This window comes from Talpa europaea (assembly GCF_964194135.1).
Source record: "Talpa europaea genome assembly, chromosome: 11".
Classification (NCBI taxonomy): Eukaryota; Metazoa; Chordata; class Mammalia; order Eulipotyphla; family Talpidae; genus Talpa; species Talpa europaea.
In genome coordinates this window covers 69,973,036-69,982,197 of record NC_140078.1, presented here as the reverse complement: position 1 = coordinate 69,982,197, position 9,162 = coordinate 69,973,036, and positions in this window count along the sequence as shown.

The following is a 9,162-nucleotide window of genomic DNA, read 5'->3' as shown; positions in this document are numbered from 1 at the left end:
TCCCCAGTGCTCCTCTTGCCACTTGGGTTCCTCTGACCATGCAGCCCATGTCCAGCTGCACTGGATGCCCACACTGGATGACAACTGCAGGGCTTAGGAGCTGCCTTGTTCGGGTGAAACCTCAAGGGCCTCACAAGGAGCAGAGCTGAATTCCCCGTCCCGAGTAGCCATAGCGTCAACATGTCCATCCAGCTCTGGTGTCCTTGAGCCCATCTCCCCCTCCCTGTAGTTTGGCCCCCAAGGCAGTCTTTCCTCTCATGCCTGCTTCCTTAGACTCACTCACCCCAGAGCTTTTTGAGCCCCCCCTTTAACCCCTTCCCTCTGAATCCCTCTCTTGTCTAGCTCAGGGGCCATGCTAGCTGATTTCACCTTGAAGTTCCCTTATCACTATCTTCATCTCCTGCTGGACCTTAGCTGCAACAAAATTGCTTTCTTTGTGCCTGCCCTGAGCAGTGGGGCCAGAGTGGATGCAGGGATAGGAAAGGGCTATGGTGGGTGGAAATTCAAGCCCTCAGATTCAAGGGCTTTCTCTACACCCGCTTTCTGCACCCAGACCCTAGCCCTCTCCCTAACACCCCTGGGCCCAGACACAGACTTAGCCTAACGCAATTTGCAGCTCAAACCCACTCTTACCCCTTTCATCCTGGGATGAGCTGACTTAGCAGACTTTTGGGATGCCCCCTCCTCTGTGGGAACATTCTCTCCCCACCCCATGGGCTGGAGCCTACTTAAGCATATGCCCACAATCCTCTGGACCTCCATTTGTACTTGTGCTCCCCTTTGGGTTTGCAACCCTCTCCCCTAAAAACATGTATCCATCTACATGTGCACATGCCCAACACAGAGCTCCAGAGGTCAGAGCCCAGATAAGCCGAGAAGTTCTCCATTCCCCTAACGCAGCCCAGCTGTACCCTGTTGTACAGATGGCAAATCAGAGGTCTAGAGGAGTTGAATGGAAGGAGGCACCATGGCAGGAGTTGGGGCTATAGAGACCCAGAGAGAGATTAGGAGTCCAGCTGGCCTCCACCATGTGCCAACACATCTCTCTGCTGTGCCATTTGCCTGGGCACACTTTCTCTCAGCCTTTGTTTCCTACCCAGAGCAATGAAGATCTCAGTGCTCTAACCTGGGCACTCTGACAACGCCCACCCCCATGTCCCTCAACCCCTGCCCTCCACTCTCTCCTCTCCCCAGCTCCCTCTCAAGGCCACCTCCCCATTAAGGAAATTATCTCAGTCCCCAGCCTTATTCTGGAATCCCAGTGCCAGGATCCTGCTGTGTGACTTCAGGGAGGTGATCTCACCTTTGAGCCTCCATTTCTCAGCAAATGGGGATGACAACAGAGCTGACCTCACAGCCTCATCTGCTTTTGTGCAGTTGAAAGACTCACCTAGAAGTGACTCACCTGGAAGGGAACAGGGTCCTGTACCAACAGTAACAGCCAGGATGACAGTGAAGGTGCTGTCCTTCCTTGCATCCCCCCTCTGGCCTCACCTGCAAGGATCTTTTCTTCTCTTTTGAACTTCTTGGAAGAACTGCCTGCACTCCCGTCTCCCTCCCCAATTTCTTCTCCATACACATACACCTGCACATTCATGCCCATCCAAGGGAACATGCCCTTATGGGAATAGACCAGAAATCCACAGCCACAGTTGGTACACACACACACACACACACACACACACGGTAAACAGAATATAATTCATCTGTAAAGGAGACTCCAGTTGTGCCATCCATCTTAAGCTAAAATTCAATACTTCCAGTGCGGCCCGCTGGGCCTTGATGAATTGAGAGGACAAAGGCTCAGTCCCACATGCCTGCCAAACTCCATTCTCTGGAACAACAGAACGCGGGCCACGAGGGGCTGGGATGAAGAAGCAGGGAATGTCCTGGCCATCCTGGGAATTGGGCTGTAGCTGTCTAGCAACACAGGAGGGGCCAGAACAGGAACAACTCTGTCTTCAAGCTCCCATCTGTAGTCTTCCAGGGTTTCAGATGGTCCTTCTCCACTGCTGTGTCTTTTTCAGGGTTTCTGAGGTCAATGCAGGCTTACCAGGGGTAAACTGAGACCCCTCAAACTACCCGGAAACACAGCCCCGACCACAATTCCCCTCTTCCACCTCCATCCCCCAGCCATTCCTTCCGGAACAAAATTTCCTCTCTCCCAGCCTGCACTCCATCCCCTTAGGGCCGGGGCCACTCTCACCCCAGGTCCTCATTCCTTCCCTTCTCAACCTGGGGGACTCCTGATTCCAGGCCCGAGGCAAATAACCTTGCTCCAGGAAGCCCGCCCTCTTGGGAATAGCCGAGGTCCAGGCCGTCAGGATGGCCGGGCCTCGGGCATGGTGAGGGGAGCCGTGGAAGGGGTTAGGGTGAGCCGAGCCGCCAACGCAAAGAACCTGGGTGTGGCTTTTAAAAGGACGGTGCCAAGCCCTCTTCCCGCCCCAGCCTGGCGGCCGTGCTCCCTGGCTGGGCGCTGGCGCCGCGGGCTGGCTAAGGGAACATTCCTGCTCGGGGAGTTTATGACCCGCGGTGCTTCCTCCGCAATGGCCTGTGCTGTTTACGAACCCCTCTCCGGCTTGGAAATAGACTGTCTTTCCTGAACGATTTTCTCTTTTCCCATTTACTAAACATTGATTTCCCCCCTCCTGCGCCTCTAATAGAGCAGAAACCAATACGTCTTTGTTTGCTTTTCTCGCGCCGTTCGGGGCGCGGGCGGCGGCGGGGGGGGGGGGGGGGGGCGCGGGCTCCGCGCATGTGCGTCAGTCCAGGTAGCGGCCCGGTGGGGGGGGGCGCGGGGGGCCGGGCGCGCAGCGGCCCCCAGTCGGCAGGACACCCGCGGCCCTGGCGGCCGCACGGGGAGCGGGAGCTCGTCGTACCGACAGGACCTGAGCAGGAATCTGAATCATGGGGGGCGGGGGGGGGCGGCGGAGCGGGGGTACCGGGGAGGCAATCTGTTCAGCCGTCTCCCCACTCTCGCCAGCTTGCAGTTCCATTAGCGATGCCTCACCACCTCCAGATCCTCCTTTGAAGTCCAGGTGCTTCTGGTGCTCCTTGAAATCCATTAGTGCCTGGGGCTGCGTTCAGTAGAGGCCAAGTGGGGCCGGGACAGTCATTCCTCCTTCCGTTGATGCGTTCAGTCACCAAAGGTGTCAGAGCCCCTGCTCTGAGCGGGCCCTGGGCTGGAAACCTGGCGGGGAGGAGGGTGTGCAGGTGACATCCCTGCTCAGGGGCTCCCACCACCGGCCCAGGACTGCTTTTTCCTCAGAAGGGGCTGCTTGGAGGTAATTCTCAGACTGGGGCAGCCGGCTGTCATGCAGCAGGAGCCGCTCTGGGAGGGCTGGGTGGGACTTCAGACATCAGGTGGAGAGAGGGGAATAGGGCAGGGCACGACCCCTCTGAGTGGCCTCCCCATCTGGTAAGGGGGTTAGGAGAACTTCTCCCAAGCAAGGTGCCTCACCAGCACTGTGCTTGTCTCAGTAAAAGTTCCTGCCCATGCCCACCTTGGCCACCCTCTCTCCCCAAGAAAGAAGACCAAGGCAGGGAGGAAGGATAACTGAGAGGGAGGTGGCCTCTTCACCTGTGACTGCAGATGATTCACACATTCCCCAGGTGCACTGGTGGTGCAAGGCCTCCCCCAGAAAGGAGGGGGCCCATCTCCCAGTTCCCACCAGGGAACTCCAGAGCCTGCACATGGAGTCTTGGCAAGTCTTCACATGTGGTCTTGACAAGTTGCTTTCCTCTCTGGGCCTCATTGTCTCCATTTGGAACATCAGTCTAGTACCCAGGTGCTCTAACACTGCTGGTCAGAGCTGGTAGTGTCCATCCCAACCCTCAGGAGCACCCATGCTCACCAGCGTCCAACGGACTACTGCGGGTCCCTGCTTCATAGGGTTGTGCTCAGGATAAAATGACATGAGGAAACCCAGTAGTCACTCAACTGATAGAGCAGATAGAGGGGCATGGAGAGGGGAAGGGTGAGCCTGGGTTAAATGTCCAAAGAATGGGTAACAACTGGGTCCCTGGCCTCCCTGCCGCTGTGTTTATGGTTGCACATCTACCCAGAACCTCTATGAGCGTCACAGCCCTTGCAGAAACTGTTTGTTCCTGTTTTACAGGTAAGAAAAGCGGGAGCTCAGGGAAGGGAAGTCACACAAGAAGAGAAAGGGAGACCCAGAACAGGACCCAGGCCTGTGATGCCGGATTAGGGCTCTGCAGTCATTGTCTGGGCCAAGGGAAGAGAAGGCACACCCAGCATGGAGGTCTGTTGTCAGCAAAGGCCTGGAGGCAGAAATGTGTGTGGCACAGGCTGGGGAAAAGGGGGAGCAGGGTGAATTTTGAAATCTCCCACGGACTTGACTGTGACTTGTTTGTGATCAAGTAAAATTTGGGAGAGGCCTCCATGGAGTTGTGTCTTATGGAAAGGGGAAAGCCAAAGGCCTTGGGACAGACAGGAGGGAAGGATTAAGGGTAGGGCGGACAAAAAGAGAGGCCTGGACAGACTGAGGGGCAGAAAATCAGACTGGGGACCCATCAACAGGTTGACGAACAGGCAGACAGACAGGCAGATGGGTAGAAAGAGGGATGCACTGATCGATGGGCAGACGATGGACAGATGGCTAAACAGATGGACAGACCCATAACAGAGAGAGCACAGAGCAAGATTCAGCAGAGCCAAGAGGAAGCACATCCCAGGCAGGAGCACCTGTGTGTGCAAAGGCTCAGAAGTGCAGCCAAGAGTGACTTCCGGCTCTGGGCAGTGGGAGTAGAGGCTGGTGTTTTGTTTTATTTTATTTTATTTTAATTTAATTTATTTATTCATTTATTTATTTACCCAAGCACTGGGTACAGTGAGAAGCGCAGGAGGGTGAGAGAATTCACCAGAGCCAGAGCGGGGAACAGAACAGGCAGACTGACGAAGTACACTGCTGAGGGAGCAGCGGGCGGCAGGAGAGGTCTGTCATGCCATGTGGGACCCTCACCCACGGCCGGGGATTGAACCGGCGCTGCAGAGGCTGCGGGCAGCTTCGCAGCCCAGCGCTCAACCGCTGCTCCACCAGGGGAGGCCCTGGTATTTTATTTTAATAAGTCTCAGAAGCTCAGGGCCATGATGAGTGGTGGGAAGGTGGGAGAGGAGGTGGTTGTAGCCCCCTCCTGCCAACTATGGGCAGACCTCCCACAACAGGACAAAGGCAGTTCCCAGGTGGCCGGGTCACTCACATCCCACAGGGATCACGGCACCCACTGCCCTGTATAGTGGGTGCCCCATGCGTGTCTAGAGGATGGACCCGGAGTATGATACTCTCACTGTGCCCAGAACCATATATGGCCTGACAGCCCATCTGTGACCCCTCCAGAGCCAACTGGGAGCAGAAGATGAGTGAGTTTTGGTCACCCAGAGGGAGTCAGCTGCAGTCACAGCCCCAGGATCCACAGTAGGACCTGGACCAATTAGGAAAGAAGGGGAGGCAGCAATAATTAAAAATTAAAAGGCAACAAGACAGCAGTTTAAAAATGGACAGAATGAGTAAAAACAATTAGCAGAGATGAGGCAACAGGGCAGGCACGATACAAATGGAGCTGATCACAAAACACTAATGACATTGGGAAACCTAATTTTTTCAGTGTCAGGATTGGGTGATGAAGCACCTCGGCCGTTCCCCTGAATGGGGCCTCTGTTATTTGGTGGCCAGCCGGCGCACTTGCTCTCCCTCCACTCACCTCCACTACCTCAGAGGGTGTGAATGAGGGTCCAGGCGGCAGAGGACATGGGGCTGGGGAGGCTTGTTGGTCTAGGCACGGGCGCTGGGGACAGGGCCGGAAGGCTGAGAAACTGAGGCAGGCGCTAGTGTGGGGAGCAGGTATGACCCCTTTAGGGTCCCCCCCTACAAGGCAATGCTGGTGAGGTCTCAGCACTTTTGGTGCCCAGTTGCCGCCGAGACCAGGGGACCCTCCTGGCGGAGGGAGGCTGAGTCAGTTTGAGTAATGGCGGAGAACGTTGCTGCTGATGGGGAAAAATACATCTTCATAACAGGGTGAACCTTTTGGAAAATGGAATAAGTAAAATAATTGAGAGAAAGAAAATTGAGTTTTTATTGCTTTTTAAGTGTTTAAGTGGAGGTTTCATTTAGGGAAATTATTGCTTCTTTTATTTTTAGCCACCCTGTGGGGTGGGGTGAGACCTGAGGGAGCTTTGATTCAGGGTGGGGCCTGGGTCTCCTGCCCCTCCCCTCATGATCCCTAGGTGCACCCCCGTTTCACAGAAGAAAGAAGGTGGCCAGAGCACCAGTGGAAGTCAGGACCTCCCTTTTCACCCTGATGTCTCTTCAGTTCTGCCGCTAGGGTGACTACTTAGCTACTCTCCTAAGGCCCCTGACTGTTGAAACAACCCCCTTCACTACCTCTTGCCACACAGTCAGTGATGGGCTTGGTGCCTCCCTCTAGGCTCCCTTTCCCTGAGCCCCTGCTGATTGGTCTTCAGTGCTCCTGACTCCGCAGTCTCCCCATGCTGGGTCCAGCACCTGATCTCTCATCCCACGTACACCTCTTCTCTCACAGAGGCAGCAGCTCCATTGGCTGCTTGGTCTCCTGCTTCCTTTCTTGCCCTCCCTGCCCTGGCAGCTTCTTTCCATTCCTCAACATCCTCAAACTTTTCTCAACCCTAGGGCCTTTGCTTCTGCTGTTGTCTCTGCTAAGAAAAATTTCCCTCCTTACATGGCCTGATGGAGAGCAGGGGGTACCCTCTCCCTTGCAGTCGTGAATCAGGAGGTAGGAAACATGACTCATGTTCCTTCACTGACAAAATGGAATATATTGGCACAAGGACTGAAACATCCAGATCTATGAGCTTCAGGCATGGCTGGATACAGGTGCTCAAACATCATTACTAGAACCTGGCTTCTACCTTGTACTTCCCAGAGTGTGGGTTTCATGCCTGGATAGGCCGCTCTTCATGGTGCCCCCTCAGTGTCCTGGCTGAAGCCCTGGCATCAAGCCAGTCACAAGGCCATCTCAGAAAATCACTGTGGTCCTGGGAATGGAGGAAGTGGATTGTTCAGCCTGTGCTAAGGCAGGACGGTAGGGGGAGGGCACGTGCTTGTCTGGGGCCCATGGAGAGAGAACGATGGGGTCAGGGATTCCCCAAGGACAACCAGGAATGAGCGCCTGTGAGTGGCCCAGGCTCTGCTTAGCTGACACAGTGTCTTAACTTTCTTTTCCTTGATGACTTTTTCCAGGGGGTTGTGAGCTGAGCCCAGCAGCAGGAACCAGGCTGCTTGTTCACCATGAAATCCCCAGAGACCACAAGTAATGGGGGGCTCCTCGTGGTACAGGTAGAGAAATTGAGGAAGGGAATTGGCCAAGAATACAATCCATGTTCAAGTCCAGGTGCTTCTATCCTGCTCTTTGTGTCATTGCATCGTTCCTTTACCAGACCCCTGCTCCCATCCCAAAGCACCTCCATTTTAGGATGTGGTCCCCAGTGTCCCCTGTCCAGCTGTTCATCTCCCTTAAATTTCTCCTGAGGTATCCACACCTTGTGCTCTACTTTCCCAGTCCCAAAGCCGCTACAGGCCAGGCCCTGTCCAGGCAACTCCCTCCAAAGCCCAGGCGTCTCTCCACGAGGCAGCCCCTCACCAGCAAGTGGCCTGCTGGCGACTGCTCCCCGCACTACACACCTGATGGTGCCGTGCTACCACATGGTCCTTCGATCAGTGACCCTAGTCAGAGTGCCTTTCTCCTCCCTTGGCTTCTGCTCCCCTCCCCAGGGTGCAGTCTCCAGCTGTCTCTGGCTACCTGGCTCCCACCCAGCCCTGCCAGCTCCCACTCCTGCCCCTGCTCAATCTCCATCTCCTGCAGCCCTGCCACCCCTCAGCCGACAAGGTTGCTCTCCTCGAAGAAGTTAAGTTGAATTGATCTGCTGTTTAATTACCTGATGTGCTCATCGCCATGGGGCACTGGGCAGAAGTGGCTGAGGAGATGGGCAGGTGAACAGCTGGGATGTCACAGTGGCTAGGTGCTCCCCGGAGCACAGCCATGGAGAGGCTAGGGCATCAGGAGAGAACTGCACACACGTGCAATTTCACACTCCTTGCTGCACTTCCACACATAAACACGTGCACCCAGCCGTGCCCCCCGTCCCACAGGACCATGCACACACCGCACCACTGTCTCCCGCATACATGCCCACACCAGCTCACTGTGCCTCCAGCTGCAGACAACAGCTGTGCTTCCAGCTGCAACCAACATCTCTTCTGGGCCTGGCATTCAAAGCCTTCATGATCAAGCCTTAACAGATTCTGGCTGCCACGCCTCCTGGACACACCAGAGATGGACCAGAGCTAGGGTGGTGTCCATCTCTGTCCATCAGTCTGTCTGTGTGTCTGTGGAGGTGCCAGTTTCTTTGGGGGAGCCCCCCCAGGGCAGAGACTCTGAGCTTCCCTCTACAGACACTTCTCTGAACCCAAGAGGGTGTTCACCATCTCCTTTCTTCTCTCAGCCCTGTCCTGGGCAGCACCTGACTCTGTCCTGCTCCGAGCTGAACCTAGACCGTGGGGAAGGAGTGCGTGGCAGGAGGATACCTGCTGGAGGAGGCAGAACTCAGGAACACGAGCCCTCCCTCACCACCTACTATGTGCTTTTAAACTGCTATTGCACTGGTTCTTGTCATAATATAGTCGTCTTATCCCCTCCCCTCACAGGTGTGAATGAGCTCCTCAGGGAGTGCCCTTCCCAAGTCCCCTAATGTACCCTCTCGACTGTTCCTTGGCTGTTTTTGCCAGATGAGGGCTAAATCCTACTGGCATGTCTTCTCTGGGGGGGGGTGTAGGCTTGGGGGGGGGTGTCCACACAGGGGTAGGGTGGAAAGGGAAGTGAGCACCTTTGTTCTTATCTCTATGCTCAGCAATGGCTGAGGTCCTCATAGATCCTATAGCAGCAAATGGTATTTGACCCCATTTTACACATGGGGAAAGTGAGACCTTGAGCATTTAAGCAACTTTGCTAGGGAGCTCGGAGGAGCAAGTGGCTGAAGGGAACTGGTCCTGGGTCAGGTCACCACTGGGCCCACTGACCCTCCCATGCCCTCCATACTGAGAAGACTGAAGCCCCAAGGCACATGGCAGGCCAGGCAGTGCCATGGTGTTCAGTGCAGGGCATTCTTTC